General features: G+C 47.7%; 2 long non-coding RNA genes across 2 annotated transcripts in view; both read left to right on the top strand.

Annotated features, from left to right (window-relative positions):
• LOC144107157 (uncharacterized) overlaps positions 1 to 25,878 on the top strand; it is a 107,416-nt gene that overhangs the window by 63,075 nt on the left and 18,463 nt on the right. The gene's annotated exons all lie outside the window — the stretch shown is intronic.
• Positions 2,360 to 25,780, top strand: LOC144108843 (uncharacterized). Its single transcript, XR_013309516.1, has 5 exons — positions 2,360 to 2,439; positions 6,833 to 6,983; positions 14,155 to 14,434; positions 20,987 to 21,169; positions 25,691 to 25,780. It is a non-coding gene; the product is annotated as an uncharacterized LOC144108843 (long non-coding RNA).

Here is a 25,878-nt window from a genome sequence, read left to right as displayed (position 1 = left end):
CGTAGGCTCTGCGGTGGATATTCCTTAATGGCTGGCTGGGACTGAGCTGGGGCCGGTTGGCAGCGAACTCTTGCCACATAGAGAAACCAGCCCTCCAATACGCTAAGGCGCCCGTGTGCTGTGCGATGTCTGTGCACGTTAGATCCGCAGGTGGTCGAAATTATTCGAGAGCCCTTCAATATGGCACCTCTTTCTTCCTTTCTTCTTTCATTCCCTCCTTTATCCGTTCCCTTACGACGAGGTTCAGATGTCAAACGATGTGCGAGACAGATACTGCGCCATTTCCTTTCCTCAAAAACGAGTTATTATTATTATTATTATTTATACGACACCTCTTTCTTTGTTCGCTTAGTCCCTCCTTTATCCCTTCCCTTAAGGCGCGGTTTAGGTGCTGGCCGAGGTGCGAGACAGATACTGCGCGATTTCCTTTCCTCAAAAACGAGTTATTATTATTATTATTTATACGACACCTCTTTCTTTGTTCGTTTAGTCCCTTCTTTATCCCTTCCCTTAATGCGCGGTTTAGGTGCTGGCCGAGGTGCGAGACAGATACTGCGCCATTTCCTTTCCTCAAAAACGAGTTATTGTTATTATTATTTATACGACACCTCTTTCTTTGTTCGCTTAGTCCCTCCTTTATCCCTTCCCTTAATGCGCGGTTTAGGTGCTGGCCGAGGTGCGAGACATACTGCGCAATTGCCTTTCCCCAAAAACCAATTTTAAGTTTTTCATTTCCAACCGCCGCGGTGGCTCAGTGGTTAGGGCGCTCGACTACTGATCCGCTGCGTCACGGAATCGCGACGAGTGATGTGTGTGACGGATGTGGTGCAGTGGAAACACTAGAACACCTGCTCCTTCGCTGTGCCGCGTTCGCCGATGCTCGTCGCGATATGCTCGCGGCCTATAGGGCGCAAGGCATACTACCAGACTCCATCAAGACGCTATTGTGGCCGCAGGGCAGTGCGCGCACTCGTGAGCGAACTTTGGTGAGCCTCTGTGCATTCCTCGAACACACGGGCTTGAAGTCCCGTCTGTTCTCCGTCAGGTAGTTACACGCAGTGACCGAACGCTCCGCGAGTTCTGCCTTGAACGATTAATAACTGGACGCCGCACTCCAGTTTTAACCATCACAGTGCTGTGCGCGTGTGTGATTTAATTCCTCTAAAATGAACTAATCACGCGTACAACCTGGACACATTTCTTATTGTTTAAATAGTTTGTACATATTACTTCTCCCCCTATCCTCTCTTCCTGTCCCCTCACCTCTTTCATTTCATTCCTCCATTCTGCCTGCTATCCTTTATTTCCGCTGCCCCAGCATAGGTGCTTCAGTATCGATGGCAGATGCCGGGCCTAGAAAAAATCTTTTCCTTCCTTTTTACTATTATTTTTAATAAAACGACTACCACCACCACTACTGATCCGGAGTTCCCGGGTTCAAACCCGACCGCGGCGGCAGCGTTTTTATGGAGGAAAAACGCTAAGGCGCCCGTGTGCTGTGCGATGTCAGAGCCCGTTAAAGATCCCCAGGTGGTCTAAATTATACCGGAGTCCTCCACTACGGCACCTCTTCCTTTTTTCATTCACTTCCTCCTTTATCCCTTCTCTTATATTCAGCCGCCGCGGTGGCTGAGTGGTTATGGCGCTCGGCTGCCGGCCCGAAATACGCGGGTTCGATCCCGGCCGCGGCGGTCGAATTTCGATGAAGGCGAAATTCTAGAGGCCCGTGTACTGTGCGATGTCAGTGCACGCTAAAGAACCCCAGGTGGTCGAAATCTCCGGGGCCCTTCACTACGGCGTCCCTCATAGCCTGAGTCGCTTTGGGACTTTAAACCCCTATAAACCCATAAAAAAACCTTCTCTTACGGCGCGGTTCAGGTGTCCGCCGATATGTGAGACAGATACTGCGCCATTTCCTTTCCCCAAAAACCAATATCCATTTTCAGTTTTTGTTAATTTTTCATCTGCATAGAAATGCGGCTGCCGCGGCCGCGTTCGTACGCGGGTATTCCCGCTCTCTAGCTGAGCGCCCAACCATTCAGCCATCGAGCCATCACACATGGAGATGTTAGAATGTGTTCAAAAATTTTTTTCAACACATTCGAACATCTCCATGTTGCATGTCGGCGTCTAATGCTGAGACGCCATACAGGTGGCGTTGGAGAGTGCGCGTGCGGGACCTTAGAGCACGTGCTGCTGCCTCCTGTGCCGTGATTCGTCAACACTAGACTGTCTCCGCCAATGAAAGGCTGCCCCGTGGATTGCAAAGAGAATTCGCTGTGCCAGGTTGAGGTTGGCCGCACTTCGTTAGTTTCTGGAAGAGTTCGACCTCAGTGCACATGACTTGCAAACATGAGATCACAGGGATTTATCTACGGAACAGACGGCGTCAGTGTTAGTGTTCCTGCCGAAGAATACGTCGTTAACCAGCTTCCCGAGGTGAGTACCCGCCACTGTGGCTTTGTATTTTCGGCGTTCGGCGCATGAGTCAGGCTCCCGGAAACGAACCTCGAATCCGGCGAGCCAGCTATCGCGATTTATCTCTAGCCAACGCTGCTTCGTGACGCTCTCGGTCGTAAGGATCGCCAGAAGCAGCCCTGCGCCTCCAGTGCACCGCCGAAGACATGGAGCCAGAACCGGGGCAAGTCTTCGACTGAGCTTTGGAGGCGCCGGGCTCCTTCTAGCGATCCCTGCGGTGCGCAGCGCGTTCGCTTTGTCGGTGGACTCCTCAAGCGCACCACGAACGCTCACAAACAGCTTGATAACTGTTTCAGTCGGCGTTCGTGGAGTTATTCGGGCGTGCACAAAGTGAACCCGCCATGCACCTTTTCTATGGCGAGCCTCAATTTAGAGGTGAAATCTAAGCCTCATTCGGCCGTCAGCTTTGCATGCGAAAAGTGGAGCTTTCTGGTTCGAAAATCTCGTGAGCAACGCTTTATAAGCGCATGCGATGAACAGCCTTAAGGGTACGACGCGATAGCGTACATAGTGGGTTAGGCTTACAATTTCAACAACGCTCTCTTATGCTTACCATTCTGAGCATACCTTTGAACTCATTTTTCATTCTTTCAATTGTTTCATATATTTTATCAATGACTCGCTCTAAATTTCCTTAATTAGCAACATCAAGTAGTTGCTTTTAATTCTCAGCGATTTTACTTTTGAACCCCTCTTTTTCGCATTTATTTCATTTCTTTATTACAATTTCATCAACTCGCCATCACCTATCACACAGCAGTCATCAGTCACTAGAACAATAAATTACCATGATACGATTTTTTTCCACGCAGCCCTCGATTATTTCCGACACGGGGTTCTAACTACTATGCCGAGGGCATTTCTACCAAACGAGCTGTATACGCTCTCGCGTAAAAGCACATCACTACGGCGGCCGTGGTAGCGCACAGGCCACATCAGAATCGTATTTCAATGAAATTTGAACCAACGGTTACAGTGATTTTTTCCGCGAGGCGTTGAGGCTGGAAGCGAAGCGTTTCTTTCGACGTGAAGGACTTTTCATGAAATTTGAACCAGCGCCTAAACTAATATGGACCGCGAAACGTTGAGGCCGGCGGCGAAGCGTTCCTTTTCAACGTGAACGTGACTTTTCATGAAATCTGAACCAGGGATTACAGATTTGGTCCGCGAAACGCTGAGACCAGAGGCGAAGCGTTTTTTTTCGAAGTGAAGGGCTTTTTATGAAATTTGAACCAACGCTCACAGTAATTTCGACCTCGAGACGTTGAGGCCAGCGACGAAGCGTTCCTTTTCCACGTGAAGGAGACTTTTCAAGAAATTTGAAACCACGGTTACAGTGATTTGGTCCCCGAGACGTTGAGGCCGGTGGCGAAGCTTTCCTATTCGACGTGAAGGGAACCCTCAGGGCGTGAGCACGTGGAGGCGATTTCCCGGCGTCGTTGTGTGGCCCACACTCTGTGACGAGGCGTCCCCCAAACTGTCGCACTAGTGCTTTGCTGATAGCGTTTCAATATGCGTGAGGTCGAGCGCTGAACTGCTAGTCGGAAGTTCCGCTAGCCATTGGTCGGGCCTCGAGCCTTCAATTAGCACATGCATTGGAGCCAATGGGAGCGGGTGTCTATGGGTGTCAATGGCGTGGGTGTCTAGGGCGGGCGACTATGTTATCGCTTTGTCCCATGTAATCAGCGAATAAGTGTCCCCCTTTTGGGGGCAAGATTTCTTAGCAGGCAGAACTCAGCAGCTGGAATAAAATTTTGCACAAAAGGGTTTTACAGGGAAATGCAAGTCTTCACAATAGAGTAGTCAAGGGCTTCCAACCATACTGCACTTTGCCACTGGATTAACGAAAAGAAAAGTACACGGGCATGTAAATTGGTTAGTTGTAAACGGCTTAGGATGGGGTTTGCTGCTCGCCCGTCGCTGTGGCCGAATAGTTAGCGCCCTCCGCTACTGAGCCAGAGTATCCGGTTTCGAACACTACCGCGACAGCCGCGTTTCGGCTCAGGTGAAACGCAAAAGGCTCTCGTGTGCTGTGCGATGCCAATGCATGTTAAAGATCTCCAGGTGGTCGAAATTATCCCGGAGCCTTCATCTATTACACCTCTTTTTTTCTTCAATGAAAGCTGTAACACCCCATCCGTAGCTTTTTAGCCGCGTACGCGGGTTTGACATCGAACCCACCTTGAACCACCTGGCAGCTATGACGTCACTACCCGCCGCCGCCGAAACCGAGCGCGCGTATGTTTCTATAGGCCGTCGGCGTTCGTTGTGTTCGTGGGCGTCGGCAACGTTCTAGACTCCTATGATTTTGAGGAAAGAAAGGGCGTATATCTTGCTCCTTGGGTCGGTGGACGTCTCAAACGCGCTTTGATGTACCTGGCGGTGGTGAGAGAGATGTAGGCTTCATGCATTAGCGCTGACAACGTTGTAGCATACTGGCGGCACTGCACGAATAGGCCGCAGCGTTCATTGGGTGACGAGACTCTCGCAGTACACCTTTAATTTAACTTCCACCTACCAGTGTGGCAGGGCGAACACGCTGCCTATCCAGTGTGCGGAGCGCACTCAAGGTAACAGACGCCAAGCCGCGTCTACTTGCCCGATACACCACAGATTTCGCTCTCTAACCAGGTTCAGCAGTAAAGTCACAGCTAAAATTCTTCTTCCGCTCCCACCTCCCTTTTTTCGTTGACAGCGCAGTGGAGGTGTCTACCAAGAAGAAAACCAGCTACTGCTCCATATGCTTTTCAAAATTCGCAAAATGTCTCTTATTTCTCTCTGTATTTTTCTCTCCCACTTTCCGCCCTTCCCTCACGGCGTGGATGACGTATCCACTGGGAAGTCGGACATTTACTGCGCCTTCCATTTCTCAAAACCAATAATCAGGTTCGAAGCAGACCACGGCGGCCGGGTTTCGATGGAAGCGAAACCGTGCGCTGTCCATTGTCAGTGCACGTTAAAGATCCCCAGGCGGTCGAAATTATTCCGGAACCCTCCATTACGGCACCTATTTCTTCCTTCTCTTTGTCCCGACCAGCCGCGGTGGCTCAATGGTTAGGGTGCTCGGCAACTGATCCGGAGTTCCCAGGTTCCAACCCGACCACGGTCGCTGTTTTTATGGAGGCAAAACGTTAAGGCGTCTATGTGCAGTGTGATGTCAGTGCATGTTAAAGATCCCCAGGTGGTCGAAATTATTCCGAAGCCCTCCACTTCGGCACGTCTTCCTTCTTATCTTCTTTTACTCCCTCCTTTATCCCTTCCCTTACTGCGCTGTTCAGATGTCCAACGATTTATGAGACAGATACAGCGTCATTTCTTTTCCCCAAAAACCAATTTTCAATTTTATTTGCTGAAATGTTTAGCTCGAACTGTCGGTTCTACGGCGAAAAAGCCACTGGACCACATAACACGGGACTGTAGAGCGCATCCTCCACAGCACATCTTCCACCCCCCGCTCTCATGACTGCTCCCTTATTTGACGCGTGGCTTTCAGCAAAGGCCAGCGATGCCCGAGATACTCAAATCAAGGCCGTGGAATGGGACTATACCGCCCGAGACCCCTAACCAACGCTCTACTCTTTCGACCAATGAAGCTTTTACTCACTCACTCGTGGTTTGGAACATGCCTATGCGGAATGATTTGGGGTACGCATAGAACTGCCGTATAGTTTTCGCCTCGTGGGGCACTGCGATGGGTGAACTGATGTGCTTAGTTGGGATTCAAGAAGGTGGATGGTAGAAGCTGTGGGCAGGCGGTAGCGCCTGCTTTAAATAGGAATTCTGTTCAGCTTTGCAGCTTGCTAAACAACGTTAACATGCTCAGTTGCTCCTTGTTTTAGCTCCTCGACAGTCTTGCGGACGATGTTTACACTGCATTCCTTACTGCATCAGTAGGCTTCATCGGAGCGAAGCACTTTTTACAGAGAAGTATGTTATTGGTTTGGTGAAGCGATATAGCCCTGCATTTTATCTTGAACCTGCAGCGCCTGCCATATGGTCATAACTACTTGGTGAACAGGTCAGCCCAATCATGGGATTATATATTTTATTTAAAATTTATTGCCATCTGCGAACCGTAGCAAGTACCAAAGAGAAGGACATGGTCCTCTCCACGATTATGAGAGGAAGGATAGGGAGGAGAGAGAGGGTGACAGGCGGCGAGCGGAGGAATGCGAAACCAGAAGGTGTCCACCACGCCAGAATGCAGCGCTATATATGGCTAAACCAAAGCTAAAACTGCCTTCGCTCATTGGCGTGCTTATTGGAGCTTAGCTCTCTTTTAATTGCACGGTGGAAAGATACTTCGTCAACGCAGATTCCGGCGTGATCATTGCGGCGTGTCTCCTCGCTGCAGGCTGCGTCTTTCTTCGAGAAGAGACGTGTTTCCTCGGCGTCGAGAACCGACCTGTCCAGAGCATCAAAGGCGAAACTATACGGCGTCCGGCCGTAGCGTGAAAGCAGGTGCCACCGTTCCATCGAAAGTGGCGGCCATCACGCTTGACTCCGTAAGTTCGATTGTGCTGTTATGTGAGATAATTGAAAGCTTTGTAAAGCCATGAGAGGCTTTCTGTAGAGCACAGCAAGAACTGCCTGTAGCATGGCTCCACTGTAGAGTTTGCAGCCTGGTTGCAAAACCTAGTCGAGCTTTGCTAGACGCAGTTATTGTAGTGGACTACTGTCTGCAAAATCTACAGTGTAGTAAGACAAACTTTGAGGGCTCATACAGGGAACCCGGACTCAGTCTCCGGGCACCCTCTGGAGCGGAATCATAGAGCCGAACAGCTTTCGGGGAGGCGAAACGCAAAAGGGCGTCAGTGTGCTTTGCAATGTCAGCGCGCGTAAAAGATCCCCAGATAGTCGAAATTATTCCGGAGCCCTACATGGCACCATTTTCTTCCCTTCTTCTTTCACTCTATCATTGATTCCTTGGCTTACAGCGCTGTTCAGTTGTCCACCTAGGCGTGAGAGATACTGCGCCATTTCATTTAATCATATGCCGAATTTAATTATTACAAATTTTTCTCTTCTTTCTGCTGCTGCCTAATTGAATAATTGAAGAAAAATGAAATGTGGCGTCATGTGGCACCACCGCCGCGGTGGCTCAGTGGTTAGGGCGCTCGACTACTGATCCGGAGTTCCCGGGTTCGAACCCGACCGCGGCGGCTGCGTTTTTATGGAGGAAACACGCTAAGGCGCCCGTGTGCTGTGCGATGTCAGTGCACGTTAAAGATCCCCAGTTGGTCGAAATTATTCCGGAGCCCTCCACTACGGCACCTCTTCTTCCTTTCTTCTTTCACTCCCTCCTTTATCCCTTCCCTTACGGCGCGGTTCAGGTGTCCAACGATATGAGACAGATACTGCGCATTTCATTTCCCCCAAAACCAATTATTATTATTATTATTATATCATGTGGCACGAGGTGCCCGTTTCTTCTCTAAATGCTCTTTGAAGAGAAGTTAGTCATCTCGAGGCTTGTTGTTTTAGTACGCCGGCGCACTTTGCATTGCGAGAGTAGACTTGACTCATGTGAGCAACCCCCACCCGTCATCAGAAACATGTGGCCGGATCGGGACACGCACATGACATCGTCGCCCCTCCTGCAGCCATGGAGTCCCGGCGCCCTCACCACTACATAGATTAAAGCGCTAATGAGGTGTCCACTCTCTCACTAATGAGGTGTCCACCCACCCGGGGAGCCAGTTAGGTGTCTTTCCTTTCCTCAAAATAGAGTCGGATGCAATTAAGCTGGTTTCGAGAAAAGGAAAGGCTCATAACTGCCTCAATTTGTAGACGCACGCGACCGCCTACTCACAGCGCGACTGAGTTGTCCATTGACCCAGGGAGCCAGTTACACTTGTTTCCGCATTTACATGTAAGAAATGCGTAGGTGTCCCCATGAAAATGAAAATTGGTTTTTGGGGAAAAGAATTGCCGCAGTGTCTGTCTCACATATCGACGGACACCTGAACCGCGCCCACGGTGTAAGAGTAGGTTAGGTGAGCGAACGGCGCGGGTGAGTCGCAACGTAGAAGGGAGATCGGAGCATTCTGCTTACACGGCGGTCAACAGAGGGCGCTACCGACTGTTCCCCCAGATCTCCCGCTTTCGCGCTTCGCGCCGCTCGATTGTTTTTGTCTGCTTCGGCTTGTTCCTGCTTTCACGCGCGCGTTTAGTGAAATCGAACTCTCAGATCGACTTGTTCTATGCGGCAGTGCGATGGTGAAGTGCTTCGTGCCATTTTGTGAAGCGGCTAAAATCGTGTAAAGAGAAGTACTCTCTTTTCATGCTGCCCCAGGATGACGCAAGGCGCGAAGCGTGGCGGCGAGCTATACCTCGCATGGACCGTGTACCACAAAGAACAGATAGTGTTTACGAAAGGCATTTTGCTCCCCTCTTTGTCTTGAAGACGTGGTCAGCTGAAGTTGATCGCCACGTGTTAATGTCCGGCAAGAGAAGAGCAGGCCTTACAAAAGGCTCCATTCCATCTATCTTCGAATGGGCGCCGAGCTACCTTTCAAAACGGATCAAGAGCTCTCGCAAGACAGCGAAGCGACTATCTCGTCCCGCAGCCTCTTCTTCAGCCTCTAAAAAGAGCAGCACCCAGTCGGATCAGGATTTCTCGCCGGCACGACTCAACCTGTGGCCTCTGCCGATGAAAGCGACTGCGTTGCGTAGTCCTGCGAGACCTTGCCGTTTTAAACACTCCTCAACGAAGCGGGCAGCATTTGCTTACCTCAGCATTCGAGGGCAGCACATCGCACCGACGTGGAAGGGGTGAGAGACATTGTGTTTATTGATGCACAGGTAATACACAGGGAAAGAGACGGTTCTTCAGTAATTTTCAATAGAAAGACTTTGCATGTGAAGAGTTACCTCACAGTTGTGTGTGCATGTCATTGGCAGGCCAATTGATTGTGCTGCTGTTGGTGTAAATTCGTTTGTCACGTCGCCATCTGATATCAAAGTCATGCTCGAAACCATTGATAGCATTAGCGTGTGCCGGGGAGGGCCGAGTTTAAACGACTTCCCGAGTGTGCAATCGGAGTCTGCTTTTGTAGACTCCCAGAACAGCTGGAGACGCCACAAGTGCATACTACTATTGCCTGGTGGAGCCATATGTCATCACTGCAGTGGTCTCTCGCTGATACCTTGAGGTTGCACGCCGACCGCCAAGCTGCGAGAGCGAAAGAGGAGCGACCATGGAAACGCATCAGGCTTTCCGTGCAGCCTTCCCAGCAGGAAAAGCTCAGAGCTTTGCGCCGGGCATAATCAGCGCTCCAGCAGTCATGAGTGCCACTCATTAAGCGCAACAAACTTTATCAAGCAGATACAGGACACCAGGACACACCTAACAAATTTGCAGGAGGAAGACGTCAAAGATAAACTCCAGGCACTGGATATGCCAAGCGCAGCTGCTTTTGTTAGAGGAATGCATTTCAGCTGCTAAGAGCACAACAAAAAGAAACCGGTGATACACAGATGACTGGATTATCTTGTGTCTCCTTCTACACATACGCAGTCCGGCTAAATACTCTTTTTGCGAAGCAATGACATTTTGCCTTTGCCATGTGTTAGTACTGTAAGGAAGTACATAAGCATGGTGGGCTTGAAATGTGCACGGTTTCGATGAAAACTTCTTCCTAGCCTTGAAGCTGAAAGTCTCCAAGAAAACTCCTTTTCATCGCCGAGGAATGCTGATAATGGATGAAATTCAAGTGAGGAAAGAAATGGCTGTAAACTCAAAAACGATGACCTACGCTGGTTTCATTGATCATGGGGAGAGAGAAAATCAAAGCAGTGAGCTGGCGGATCATGGTCTTGTTTTTGCTTTTTCTTCTCTCGGAGAAAATTACTTACAGCCGGTGGCTGTGTGTGCATCGAAAGGGTCAACAAAGGGAACGCTCCTTGCTCAGCTCTTGATCCAGTGTATTGTACATTTAGAGAAATCCGGCTTGTTTGTCGACGGATGTGGAAACAGCTCGGCATCAGCGGCACACGGGGACAAATGGTAAGCTGCTTCGAACACCTAATGGAGGTACACGGTTTTTCCGATGCAACCTATCTCTAAGTGTGTTAAGAACCGTCTGCACGACAAGCAAGTTCTCAAAAAAGATGATGGCCACTTTATTAGATGGTCATTCTACGACGCTGTGTTTGTTGCCGACAGCAAGAACACTGGTGCTCTTCGAGTCTGTCCCAAGCTTACTTACAACCTTGTAAACTCGTCGAACATACTGAAGATGAAGGTAAAGCTGGCCACACAACTTTTCAGCAATTCTGTTGCCAAAATAATTATGTATTATGCATGCAAAGGTGCGCCAAGGTTGGCTGATGAGGAACCGACAGCTAAATTTACACTTTTTTTGAACTACCTGTTCGGCGCTCTAAACCGCCGGTACCCTGCAGAGGAAATTCGACTAGGAAGCAGAGATTTCACTACTCTCCAATCTGCATCTGAATGGCTCGACAAATAGGAACAACAGGTTGTAAAAGGTGACATTCCAACAGACCTCTTTTTAACTCCGTTGACTGCCGAAGGTTTGCGCGTGACGCTGAGATCTGTCCAACAACTTTCTGCCTACCTTCTAAAAGACTGCGGTTTCAAGTACGTGTTATCGGCCAAAATGAACCAGAACCCCATCGATTGCATTTTCGGAATAATCAGACAGGCGGGAGGTCAAAATGAACATCCGACCTTTCCCACATTCTTGCAGTTATACCGCATGCTAAGCATGCATTCTTCGTTAAAACCTCCGCAGTTTAGAAACTGTGCAGCGCCTGATAACAGTAAAGCTGCCGTTGCTACTCTGAAGGATTTAAGGGAGATATATCAGAGTTCAGATATGCAGTGCCCAAATATACTGCAAGAATTGAAGCAGAAGCTTGATGAGCTGATCGAAGAAGGCAGCTGGGAATGTGGGGACATATTTGAGCTAAACGACTGCGACGCAGACCTTGTATACTGCATTGTATACTACGTCACTGGCTTTGTCTCAAGAAAACTCGCAAATGAGGCCTCCTGTACGATTTCCAAGGAGAACGCTTGGGAGAACAAAAGGGAACGCAAACGTGCCTGTTGCCGACCTGGTGAATTTAAAAACGAGAGGCAAGCTGAAGCACCCGAATATGCATCTTTTTGATCTTTCCAGATATTGAGAGCAGAAGCTTGAAAAGTGTGCGAGGGACAGGCATGCGTTCGTAAGACAATTGATGCTGTTCTGGAAAAGTTCCAGTTTCATTATTCATGCAGTCTTCGCAAAGAAGACATGCTTGCGAAACTGATCCAATATTACGTGCGCTTGCGTATGCGTCAATACTGCAGGCAGTTGAAAAGTCACAAAGACAAAAAGAGCCAGGACTTGCGAAAATTCTCAGAAGTTCTGTGAGCCCGCGGTTCGAAGCGACTGCATGAGAGCTGAAATTTGCTTCGCGGTGCCATATTTTTCCTCACTTTATTCCCCCACATTAACCACTTGTTTCCGGACTTGTGCTTCTGTCAGAATTGTTACATAAATTTCTAAGAGCTTTGACTTTCATGCAGTGAAGCGGCTTCATGATCTTTTCGGAGCTAGTATGGATATAATTCATGTTATAATTTCACGCTAACATCCGAGGCGGTGCGCCTGTGTATATTTTCGGTATTGGTATGGGTCTTTTCCTTGAACAGGGTAATGTACGGCAATATCTAATAACTGGCAGAGTTAGTACGAAGCCTGCAATGCGAAATAAAAGGCAGTGTTTTATTAAACGCATATGCATGCCACCAAAGACACGTCGACTAGGCCCTCGTAAGCTGTTGCTTATACTGATTTCGACAGTTTGCTTAACTCAGGTGAAATGTTTTTGTGTCAATAAAGGGTAATTTACATCCCCAAAGTAAAATAATAAAAGAGGAAACATTTAGGCCAGTTAACCACGCAGTTCAAGAAAACACAGGCCCAACGCACCGTTTAGAGCTCGCGCCGATGAGGCTCGGTCGCTCGCGGAGCGGGGATAAGTTGGTCGCGCCATCTGTCACCGGCCTCCAAAAGTAGAATGTTATGACAGGGCGCTGGGCGCGGGCGTTCTCTCACCTAAACTACTCTTACACCGTGACCGCGCCGTAAGGTAAGGAATAAAGGAGGGACTAGAGAAGAAAGGAAGAGGTGCCGTAGTAGAGGGCTCCGAAATAAGTTCGACCACCTGGGGATCTTTAATGTGCACTGACATCGCGCAGCGCACAGGAGCCTTTGCGTTTCGCCTCCATCGAAACGCGGCCGCTGTGGTCGGGTTCGAACCTGGGTACACCGTGTCAGTAGCCGAGCGCCGTAAACACTGATCACCTAGGCGGGTCCTGAGTACTACGCGTCGCGGGCTTTGAGGCGTGCCGGCCGTCCATATTAAGGGTGCGCACGTAGTGCCGCAGAGCGTTTCGCATTGCTCGGTCGCGTCTAAACGTTTCCTTCCAAGAAATTGTGCCGCGTGGCCTGCGGAATAGCCTGCAGCCAAGAGGGGCGAGACGCGCCATGCGCATTGGCCGTATGAGAGGACTCGCTGTCAAATCGAGACGCTGACTACTCTAAGTTGAGGACACCAGTTCACTAGCATGGTTACATCGCGTACCTCGCAGTACAGTAACAATTCTTCCGGGTGGGCAGCTTCAGCGTCACTAAAAATACCACGTTTCTCGGCTAAAAAATGAGAGCGGAGGAGCGGTCAGTTCGAGCCATAAGTAACAGGATCTGTGCAGTGTGCCGCGTCTGCTTATTCAGTACTGGTCTGCCTGTGGGAGTGAAGACACATGGGACAGGTTCTCTGCTGCTTGGTAGCCATTGAATATAATGATGAGTGTTGATTTTCGTTCTGCCCATCCACTCGTTTATATATTTTAAGAAGCACGTTTATCGCCTTAAGGCTGTCCCCGCACAGCGATTATTTTGAAGAAATTGTAGCAGGTCTGGTACCACAACATCTCCATGCAATATCAACAAACTCTTTAACAGCCGCGTGCTATGTCGTAGATCATAATTTCTCTCTTCAGGAGAGCAAAGCCGCAGTAACAGTGTGACTTCTCAGTGCACACTTCATCGAGGGAGAAAGAATGTTGGCAGTGAAAAACAGATGCGACTTGGGCGGCGTAATGAAATGTTTCGGATTAATTGCACCCCCCCCCCCCTGTGGCTCGGTGATTAGTGCGTTCAGCTAAGCGCCGTTGTGAAACACTTGCGATTAATGGTTATCGTTCCGATTAATGGTTCTGGTTAAGGAATGGCGCTTCCACCAACCCTTAGAACTTAGGCCCTGGATGCAAAGTGCGCAGGACATGTTTGACTGTGCGCTGCGCCTTCCTTGAGAGAATGTTGCAAAGGATCTGTGTTCGAAAGTTCCCAGTCGATCACAGTGCCGCAACACACACGCTCATGAGCGGAGGTCAGAGCTTATAATACTAGCTTTGAGCGTGTGTGTACCGTGATTCTGCGCAATTTCAACAGTCGGGAGCACCAAAAGAACGCCATGAGTCGGCCTCGCGTCTTTGTAGAACGGGGTCACAGTTTGGTCGCCTTTGTGCATATAGACTCCTAAATAATCTAAAGTGGCGTTCGACAGCAGTTTTTTTTTTTTGTTCCGCCATGCAAAGATGATAGCGTCCAAAAATCGTAGGTCTCAGGGTGATCTCCACCGCGTCTTCGTTTTCAGGCGGATTCCTTGGCTGGAAGAAACGCGCTTACACCGCGTCCAACTTGATTGCAATCGTTGCACCCAAGGCGGCACCAATACGCCAAGCCTTAGCAAGAAAGCCGGTCTCACTGCAGAATCGCGGAGGGTTACCCTGTCGCCAAGCCATGATGTGAAAGCAGGTCCGACTGCAGAATCGAAATGGTTGCCTGGTCGCCAAGCCGTGACGTGAAAGCAGATGGAGTCAGCCGCAGGCGCACACCTCCTAAGCCGGAAGAAGCAGGCATGACCCCTTCAACAGGTAAGTTGAATTGGGAGACTTGGGTGAGATAAGGTGCATGTTTAAGGGAACTTGTGGAATCACCTCACAGGTTAGGTGCAGCAAGAATTCTCTAGTAACCGACAGACCTCTAAGCGCTCGTTTCGCTATTGTTGAAGCAAACGTTAACCTCACAGTACAGCTAGTGTTACGTAGTTCACAGCAGAACCAGACGATAGGATGGCTGCACAGAATACCGGCAAGCTCTCTCAGGAATGAAAGGTCTGGTTAAGGATAAGTTACCACATCAACGTTATTAGATTGTATTCCGCAGCTACTGTGTACCCTTACGGAAAGGTTACAAACTGGTAGGAACTATGGCAATGCTACTTGTAGACTAGTCTGTGAACATCGAAGTGGGTGCTGATCGTTATTCGAACAGAGTTTATCTTTTGTGACGCGGCGCCGTGGAAGCAGACTCAATGGTCACTTCCAGGTACAGTTTTATACAGTTGAAGACAGAAACGGCAAATGCCCTCAACGGGCAAATGGAGGCCCTCCAGCCAACAGCATCGACCGCCTGTCACGTTGTGGTTTTAATCTCCTTGCACATTCAAGCGTGGCATCTCAAGGCGGCTGGTAGCTGCAAGGAGACTAAGCAAGGATTAACCGCATTAACCACGACATCAATACAGTGGGCTTAGAGGGCCTCCTTTCATGGAGATACGTCGCTTCGTTCTTGAGTTGCGAGCTACTATGTCGTTGCTCAGGCTTGCTCGACCAACGTCTTCAGTCTTGCTGTGCACTCTCATTTCTGCCTTTTGCAAATGCTTGCACACTGCAACCTAGCCGAGCAGCGTTGTAGATTCTGACAGGGACCCTTTTAAACCATGTCTCAGTGCCAAGCTGCACTGTTCCCCAGTCGACTTGCGACTGCCAACTGGGTTTTTTAGTCAGCAGTTACTATTTTTGAGCTTTTAAGACGAACATTTCTGGTTATAAGTCTTCTAGGTGCCGTTAAGGATTCGGTGCTAGTTAAAACTATTCCGGGGACCACCACAACGGTGTCCTTGATGGGCCATGTGTACCGAAAGAGGCGTCGTAGCGGAGCGCTCCGGATATATCTCGAAATACGACATACGACCACCTGGAGCTCTTTAATTTGCACCGACACCGCACAGCGCACGGGCGTCTTTTTATTTTAAAGCGAAAGCTTCACTGGCCCCGAACTTGCGATTTTGACGTGGCCGTGCTCCAACGAGGCACATAAAGTCACAGCGCGCGCCTCACCGCAGATATTTCTCTCTCTCTCGCTACCTAGTCAATATTGCACATGCGCCACTAACTGCACCGAGCCACAAGTGTTCCGCCGCTGCGCAGCGCCGTGTCTTTCCTCAAAATGCAACTTTCAATTTTCAGTTATGCCTTTCTCCTTACACTCCCTCCTTTATCCCTTTCTTTAGGGCGCGGTTCAAATGTCCACCGAAATATGTGAGACGGTTATTGTCCTTCGCGCGCTCGCCGCGCCATCTGGCATGACGGCACACCGCGCGGCTCGTCGCCGCCGCCGTTTGGTATGACATCACACCGCGTTCGGGCATATTCTCACAGCCGGCCTCCTCTACGCCGTGGCGGCGACGGAGGCGAAAACCGCGGCAGCAATGGAGCGGCGCGGGGTTCTAATCTAAGCAAAAGTTCCCAGGACGTCCAAGCACCTGTTGAATCGATCCCACACATGATGTTATTAGTACTGAGGGGTCCATATAAAAGCATCTGCTCTACTTTTTTTGGACCCTAGTTAAGAAACGACCCCAACAACTGAATCATGAAAGTGGGTACTCTCCTGCCGTATGCCACTATTCTGATAGGGTGTTGACAACACAATTTAGATCAGCAACATTTAACTCTCTGTATTTCAACAGCAGCACTTCTTCCATCGAACCGAAAAAATTGAACACCTCTCCATGGATGCTTTCATACGACCGCACCTCTCTATAGGGAAGTGGTTAACTGGCAGGTGATATAGCACTGCATTTCAGCTAGATCTTGCGTTCTCTGGGCACTTTTGTCTCCGACAGAACATACAGGACCACAGCTGCTAGAGCTGCATGGGTGGAGAACAAAACTCATTGATGGCCAGATTCTCCACCACACCATTGGCCAATGCCAGCTGGGTCCCTCACGTACTGACATTTTACCCATGAATCGGGCATCAATAGCAGCTGACAACTTAAACCATTCACCTATTCAATGTGAACCAGAACATAACCTTTCTTTGAATTAGTTTCATTGAGTCAATTAAGATGGTCCACACTCCCAACAGTGTTGGCATCACATAAAAACTTTAAAGGGACTAGAAACCCAAATATTAAGTCAGCATAGATTATTAGTAGGTCAATGTTCCAAAAAATGTCAGTCAAATTTCCCCAGCGTAAAGATTTTTCTTAATGAATGAAATAGTAGAAACAGCATACAGTTTTATTGCTACTGGTGACGATGTTGATGATAACATTGCAATGAACAAACCACTGGCTGAGCTTTGTAGATTGAAAAAAAACGACAAGTATACAGATTGACAAAACTAGTATTTCTCGACCGAGGTTTGCATATTAAAATTTAAAGCGTAAAAGGCATAACAAACAAAGAACAAGACTCCTCCAGTGTAGTCACAAGGGTTGTAGTCTTGGGCCTTATCCCTGCATGGTTAGAGAATGATTCCAATAGTTACATGTTTCTTTCCGATAAAGCCATTACAGAACAAGTGTAGAGGTGTGCGAATACCGAATAGTACCTCTTGAATCGAATATCGAATAGTAAATAATTTACTCAAACATGTGCTGAAGTGCTTGTAATTTATAAGTTCTCATGCAAAAAAAAGCCGCTGCTGCACGTGATCCGGCAACAGGTTTTCTTGCCTGGACGTGGCAATGTTGCCAGCTGTACAAAACAGTTTTTCACTTGGAACTTGCGTTGCTGATATTGCCAGGTATTTCTGGCCATTCTGTACAGCTGACCTTAAAATTTCTGCTTGCCTGTTTTCCTCCAGTACGTAAAAGGGTCTTCATCCTTGCTGCAAACTGGCTCTCGAAGATGCCGCTGAAGTTCATCAATGTTGCCTGGTTCACGGTTGTATCTCTTCCCAGATGACATTGCAAGTTTGTCAATATTGTCCCATATGCTGGCACTGCACTGCTTTTGTGGTGTAGATGTTGAGGGCTCCGCACAGTCAGTGGGTGGTGGGATTGGCGAGCTCTGCAGCTCAGTCCTTATCGTTCCAGAAGCCTTGTTTCTTGTAAAGCTTCAGTACAGAAGTTGTTTTTGAATCATGGGCCGCATGCTGTTGCCATGATGTACTCTTTTTGCTCATTGTGGGTAGGAGATCTTGCCTTCACAGTTTTTTGTACTTTTTTGCGAACAGTGACTTGTCTTCATCTGCTGCAGTACAGTCGTTCAGCACTATGTGCGTTCCGTATTTCTGCCCACTCATGTCTTTTGTTCTGATGCAATTGGCTCAAGGACCTTGACCAGTCCAGCCACTGTTTTCCATTCCTGTGGTGTCAGGTTGGATACCACTGTCTCCGACGTAGCGTGTTCAAGGCAGACTGCTTCTTTAAGCTGAAGGAGACGTGATAGCATCTCATGCTCGCTATTCCGCCTCGTGTCTACATTCTGGACGAGCTCCAGGAGGGGTAGCTCCATCCGCTGCTGGCAGTCCTTTAGTCTTGCTGCAGCTTGGGCACTGTGCTTGTAAGAGCCTACTATTGCACGGCCTTTTTTAAGAATGGCTGGTACTCCTGCAGTTTCTTCATTGGCATACTTGATGACCAACTGCAATGTATGGCCCGAACACTGCACTGAAAGTCCCGGAGAGCTGCGCGGAAATTTGGAGCATTGTCAGACACAACAAAAATAGCTACCTCTTCCAGTGGCAGATCCTATTCACTCGTCGTTGCTTCCAGGAGAGCTAAGATGTGGCATGGAGTGTGACTGTCAATCACGTGCGGGCCAACAGTTTTGACAACAGTTACCAGAAGTCAACTATCGATTACAGGACGCGCACGCAATGAGCAGGAAGTGCTAGTGGGACCCTGACTGCCGCACAATACTTCAGGCAATCTGCAGGTGTCGTCACTGTCGCTTGTGGATAACAAATAAAGTAGTTTCAGTTAAAACAAATGGTCACCGAACGTATTTCTGGATAAAGTGATTTAAAATTATGTATTCAATAAATCAGAGAAAATATGGACAGTTAGCAAGAAGCACCTATGCTGTGATGGCAACCTGGCTACCAAGTGTTTCCCAGGCATATGATGGCATCGGCACTTCTTACAATGTTGCCACACTGCGTAAACGAGCAAGGATACAACCGGTACAAAATTGAGATTATTTAAGATATCTAAAGCACAGCTTGCATTTTATGTAGGGGTGCGCGAATGCAGTCGAGCCCACTTATAACTGCTGGAGTTATAACGAACACTCGTTTATTACGAACAAAGGCAGACCTACTATCAAATCATGTATTAGGGCAATGGCGTTGCATCTCAGATACAGTGAACAAGTGTGGCTGCACAACTCAGCTACAGCGATTGAGGAGGCACTGTGAACTCGGTCCTGAAGTAGAAAACCTCAGTTTCTCTTTGGAGCACAGAGCGACGAGCACCTCAAAGTCCGCATGACAACACCTGCCCTATTTCTAAAGAAAGAGCGCAACCCCCGGAAAGCAAAAATAAAAGAATAAATTACGGTCTGTATGGAGCGCCAATAATGCTTTTCTTAAGATGCGACCATTGAAAACGCATGGTTTCAAAGAGGGTGATGAAAAGTGCAGTAAGCTTTGAGTTACCGTCTTTGAATGGCTGAGCATGGAAGAGAGTGACCAGCGGACACCATGTGTCTTTGCGGAGAGTAGCAAGGCTGCAGTGCTTTAAAATCTACATACTCGTGCGACGACTGGGCAATGCATGAGAGTTTAATCAATGAGTACGCCACTAAACATAAATTTGCGACTTGTTTGCCGAGTGGCTTGTAAAAAAAATTTGAGTATCCCTTTCGTTCTCGACAACCGTCGGTGCGCACCATGTGCTACCTTTTCTGACTGTGGCAACCACATTTTTCTGCCAACAAACACGACGAGCCAGACGTGCCTCTTGACATTGGCGTAATTCACATGCTCCAGGTGTTTTGTCGGAGCCCCGACTCCTGTGCATACTAAGAGCAATGATCGCAATTGACTGATAAGGTGCCGAAGTCTCTGTCCGGGTGACTCTGTTCCCCACCATGGAAAAAGTTCGCGTGGATAGAACTGCCTGCAGCGTGCATCAGGAGTTGTTTCCGTAAGGCAGACATTGTGATGCAAAAAATGACGGAGGACGCTGTCGAACACCCACAATATGGAGCGCGTGCTTATTTTTGGCAACGCGTCTTTAATACGCAGCTAGCCCAGCCTGATGTCGCCTGGGATGAATTTGCTTTGAAACGGACTATTAGTGTGGTCATAGTTCGCATTTTTCCTAAGGCCACCTCTGTATGAAATTTCCGGCCAAATACCTTGTCCCATTCCATACTGTCCCGTTTCTTTAGCGCTGTGTTTCTTCCTAATGTTCGTTCACCAACTCGCCCTACAATGCACCTTAATACATTTTTGCAACTTTGGAATATTATGTTTAATGAATGTTATTCAGTTTTATTGTAAGCATTATTACCAAGTAGTACATGTTTTTGCAGATGATTAAAGCTTTTATATTCCTCATTAATGCCACATAGAGGTTTTTAAAGTAAGAAATTATGCGCTTAGGGTTCAAAGAAACGAAATAAAGAACACAAAACTTCCTACTGGCAATTTGTTCATGCATGATACGAGAGTAAAAATCATATACATTGTTTATAAAAAACGTTTGAGCGGAAAAAGGAGATAATTTTTCTAAATTTTTTACAGGCTGTTTTGCACTAGTTAGCAAAATTGAAAGGACTATCACAAGACAGGAAAATTTTTTCCAAGCGGATATTAAGGGAAATTGCTTTGGACAGTTCAGTAAAATGCTACAGATTTTGTGTGAAAAAGCAGAGAGGGTCGAGCGCAAACTCTGCAGCATCTGGCAGGCATGGAATGACCCAAATACTGGTGAAGTAGCATAGGAACCTGACACTGAGACTTTTGTTCTCTTTTCAGCTCTGCTAGGATGCTTTGAACTAGTCAGACAGGTTCTATGCAACACGGGGAATGCACACAGCCATTGGCCATTTTCGTGTGGTTGAGCTGTTTTTGGTCTTTTTTTCTTAACCTTGAAATAGGCTCCCATATCTTGCAAAAGAAAAAAATGCAGCCATTGGTCGAACATTATTTTATATGATTAAAGGCAAATAATTGGCTCTCCTTTCTTAGTTTGGAGGCCGTTTTTCGGAACAGGTTTATTCGCTCATTCTACTATATGAATTACAGAGGTCATCTTGGCACCTTTGCGTGTCGCAAGTGTGGTGATTAATTAACTGAAACGCAATGATTGTCCATTAAGACTTCTGTAGTATAATGTGGGTCCTTACTAGTATGTATTCTCTCATGTGTTGTATGAAATGTGCTTCATGTTGTCCGAGCAGTTTGGCCACAAGGCGTCTGCTACTGGAGCCACAGCACTTGATGCTGGTGGCCCTTATTCCCCTGGCGCCCTGGGAGCAGACGGGGGCCCAAGCCTGTTGTGCAAGCTCTGCAACGTGGCCGATCATCGTCTCTACAAGATTGTTAAATGGTGAAAGAGCCTGCCTCTTTTCAGGGATATCCAGGTGGGGTCTTTACTGTTTCTCATGAGCACATTATTTTTGCAATTACATAAATTTTCTGAGGAGCCAGCGATGGCGTAGAGGTAGAGCGGCCGCCTCGCGTGCAAGAGGACCGGGGCTCTAATCCAGGTGCCGCACAATTCTCCACCGGGTTTAAAAAAAAAACGTGTGTCGATGGAATTGCATAACGAGGCCTGGGGTGCGGCCTGATCTCGGTGACCAGAACCGATAACGCACTCCCTCAACAGAACAGGACTCCGCCACCCTGGTGTAGTACTTTGCCACAACCTTCTACGAACAAACCAATTAACCCTCGGCCCTTAGTTTCCAGCGGCTGCGGAGCAACTGACCGCGGTGACGGTCAGACCTGTTACGCAGCGGAGGGTGCTAAGAATTTCTGGCTCCGGAAAGGCCACCATTGGAATCTGAACTTGGCAACGTTTTACGTTAGAACTTTATCTAGTGAGGCAAGCCTAGCAGCGTTGTTCGAGGAGCTAGCGGGAACTAAATGGGATGTGATAGGACTTAGCGAAGCTAGGAGGACAGGTGAGGCGTATACAGTACTAAAGGACGGACATATACTGTGCTATCGCGGATTAGAGGATAGATAAGAACCAGGTGCTGGATTCCTCATTAATCAAGATACAGCTGGCAGCATAGAGGAGTTCTGTAGTATTAACGAGAGGGTAGCAGCTATTGCAATTAGGCTGAATAAGAGGTACAAGCTGAAAGTGGTGCAGGCCTACGCGCCTGCATCCAGCCATGATGACCAGACCGTTGAAAGTTTCTATGAGGACGTAGAATCGGCAGTGAATAAAGTAAAATCACAGTACACTGTACTGATTGCCGACTTCAATGCGAAGGTGGGCAAGAAGCAGGCTGACGACCACGCGATAGTTGACTATGGTCTAGGTTCTAGTAATATCAGGGGAGAGTTATTAGTCGAATTCGCCGATAAAAATAATTTACGGATCATGAATGCTTTCTCTCGCAAACGAGAAGAGAGGAAATGGAACGGGAAGAGCCCCAATGTTGAGGCTTAAAAAGAAATCGACTTCATACTGTGCGCTATACCTGGCATCGTTCAGGATGTGGCCGTCCTCGGAAAGATGCGCTGTAGCAACCGCAGAATGGTAAGGTCTCGAATTAGCTTATACGTGAAGAGGGAACGGAAGAAGCTAGTGATGAAAAACTTCATTAACAAGTTAGCCGTAGGAGGGAAAGTACAGGAATTTAGGAAAGCGTTGCAGAATAGATATTCGGCTTTAACTGAGGAAGGCGATCGTGATGTTCATACAATGAACGATAATCTGACAGCCATCATTACGGAGTGCGCAGTATAATTAGGCGGTAGGACAATTCGACAGAATACCAAAAAGCTATCTCAGGTGATGAAAGATCCGATTAAGAAACACCAAAGCATGAGAGAGTCTAACCCTACCGTTAGAATAGAAGGGATAGAGCTATCGAAGTTAATAAATAAGCGCAAGGAAACCGACATAAGGAAGTTTAATATGGAGAAAATAGAGCACGCTCTAAAGAACGGAGGTAGCCTAAATGCGGTGAAGAGGAAACTAGGCATAGGTAAAAACCAGATGTATGCGTTGAGAGACAAGCAGGGCAATGTCATTAGCAATATGGATAAGATAGCCAACGTAGCCGAAGGGTTCTACACTAACCTGTACAGTAGCCAATGTAATCAGAGTGTTAATGAGAAAGACAGTAGTACACAGCAGTGGGTCATCTCGAAAGTAACGTAAGAGGAAGTAAAGAAAGCCTTAGGAGCAATGCAAAGGGGAAAAGCAGCTGTGGAGGATCAGGTAACAGCAGTTCTCTTGAAGGACGGAGGGGAGATCGTGCTCGAAAAACTAGCCACCCTGCATACGCAATGCCTTATGACCTCGACTGTATGGGAAGCTTGGAAAAATGCAAACATTATCCTAATTCATAAGAAGGGAGACGCCAAGGACTTGAAAAATTACAGACCGATCAGCTTACTATCCGTTGTCGACAAAGTATTTAGTAAGGTAATCGCTAATAGAGTCAGGGCTACCTTAGACTTTAATCAAGCGAATGATCACACAGGCTTTCGTAAAGGATATTCCACAGTAGATCATATTCACACTATCAGTCAGGTGATAGAGAAATGCGCAGACTATAACCAACCTCTATATATAGCCTTCATTGATTGCGAGAAAGCATTCGACTCAGTGGAAACCTCAGCAGTCATACAGGCATTGCGTAATCAAGGGGTAGAAGAGCCTTATGTCAAAATTCTGGAGGATATATATAGCAACTGCACAGCAAATATATTCCTCCATAAAGTCAGCAATAAATTCTAATAAGGAAGGGCGTCCGGCAAGGGGACACGAACTCGCCATTGCTATTCACCGCCTGTTTACAGGAGGTATTCCTAGGCATGAATTGGGAACAGTTGGGAATAAAAGTAAATGGAGATTACCTAAATAATCTCTGGTTCGCTGATGGCATTGCCTTGCTGAGTCACTCAGGAGGTGAACTGCAAATCATGATCAATGAGTTAGACAGGGAGAGCAGAACGCTGGGTCTAAAATTTAACATCCAGAGAACCAAGGTAATGTTCAAAAGTCGAGCAAGGGAACAGCAGTTCACAATTGGCAGCGAGGGCGCCCTCGCCGCGGCATTGCAAATACTTGGGAGTGCGCCGACAAAGCACACCCTCCCCCGGAAGGGACTGGGTGCTCCCGGAGGGGGGGGGGGGGGGGGGTGAGGGTAGGAATATGAAGCAGGCTGCAGCGCAGCAACAGGCGACAGGTTGCATAAACACCTGCGCTTTGTGTCAACCACATGCATACCATTCCCCTTCTTCCCAGCGGGAAGGCTTTCTTCACATAAATTCTCGGGATGGCGCTTTTCGCCTGTTTCTCGTTTTGATGCGTAGAAAGCAGATTATGCGGTTTCTAGCGAAAGCAGCCTTTGTATTAAAGTGCACATACCATATAAACGCTATATAAGGCTCAGCTTGAATCTCGTCAGGACATAGCTTGAGCGAATCACGCGTTATTCTTGTGCAAAACATATAAACCACTTAGCAAACAAGTGTTCCTCCTCATTTTAAGATGAAATTATTCCTTTCACCCAATTTTTCTGTAAGAAGGCTCACTTGTAAAGTGCTTGTATTAACAGACTATGGAATTCTAACAGCAAAGAGAAAACTCTCACAGAAAACAGATCGCTTATAACGAAGAAAAGAGAAGAAAGCAAATACGAGTGTCTCCATCATCGGCCGATTTCGCAAGCAAAATGCAGGCGTCGATATCGAACTTCAAACGCTGATCCCGCAGGGCAGGCTGCACCGCCATTCACTTGAAACGGCGCGAACCGGTCGTTCTCGGTGTAGACGTCAAGAATTTGAAACTAATGGCGGCAAAATTTGTAATTTGGCCGCTATTTCTTTTCTTGGCCTTGTTGTCCGATATATAAACGCGAGGAGATTGAAGCCTACATTCGTCACTTACTGTGGGACTGCCAAGCACTCAAGCCTACAACGATCCGGCACCTGAAGGTAGCGGGTCTTTCACCAAGCAACCCTGCTTCATATATTTCCAGGACGCAGAGACCGTACCATCGCTCTCTACTGGACTTTATCAAATCAGCTAGCCTTTTTCATTAATTTAATCATTACTAAATCGTTCATCACACCTTCCCACATCACTGATGCCCTTAGACAATAAATCTGGCTTTAAAATATCAGTTTTCTCAGCTGTGAATATGGGCTTTGTTGCCTGGCATACTTTAACGTACGTAGAAAGTGCCAGAGATTCACTTTATACTGAAAACAGTAATTCAGTGGATTTGTCTTCGGTGTCCCCTTTAGAGTTTTAACGTTTACGGCAAATGTATTTAACATTTCTGAAAGTTAAACTTTTATCCACCCAAAATGTCCCGTTCCCCCTTCCCCAGTGTGGATTAGCAGGCCACGGTCACCGCGCCGCAGGCCGACCACTCAACCTTTTCTTTATTTAAATTGTTTGTCTCTCTCTCTAAGGACCACTGCCTGAAGCTGAAACAGATTTTTTCCGCAGATTACTCTTTACTGAAGAGCGTTAGAGCGCATGAAATAGATTAAGAAGATAGTCCAACGCACGCTAATACTGCCGCATAAGAATATGAGTACCGAAGAGACATTAGTCACGAACAGGACAGAGCCTACCTTTTGTAACCTAGCCAAGCAATTACATGTTTTGATATAATTTCTTCTGTATCATTATTGTGACTTATAAATCTGAAAGAAGCGCGTTGCCAGGAATTTTATGCCGGGTTCATAGCGTTGTTTCAGCCTTTGACGAAGGGTCAGAAATAAAACCAAATCGAAACAGAACCATTAAATCCTTATGACCCATGGCTCGTGTGGGCAAAGCGACCTCCGCGCCGACGGACCGTTATTTTCCGAGCGAATAATTTCGGGCGAATGATCTGAAGGCTCGTTGCACACGCCGCCATTTTCTTTAACCAACTATACGAGACTTTCTCTTTTATTTGCAGCGTTGTCTCGTTCCTAAAAGAGAGTTGCGTTTCCACTGCCTCCCGCGACTTAAGCACGTCAAGACTGGAAAACTAGCGACTGCACCTTCAACGACCGCAGCGAGAAAGCAGCTGGACGTGGTGATAACCGGACTATTACGTTCAGCCGCCACACTGAGGATTACCGGTAGGCATGGGATCAAGTTTCG

This window comes from Amblyomma americanum, chromosome 10 (genome assembly GCF_052857255.1).
Source record: "Amblyomma americanum isolate KBUSLIRL-KWMA chromosome 10, ASM5285725v1, whole genome shotgun sequence".
NCBI lineage: Eukaryota > Metazoa > Arthropoda > Arachnida > Ixodida > Ixodidae > Amblyomma > Amblyomma americanum.
The sequence above is the reverse complement of the archived record's forward strand: the minus strand, read 5'-3'. Positions and strand labels throughout refer to the sequence as shown.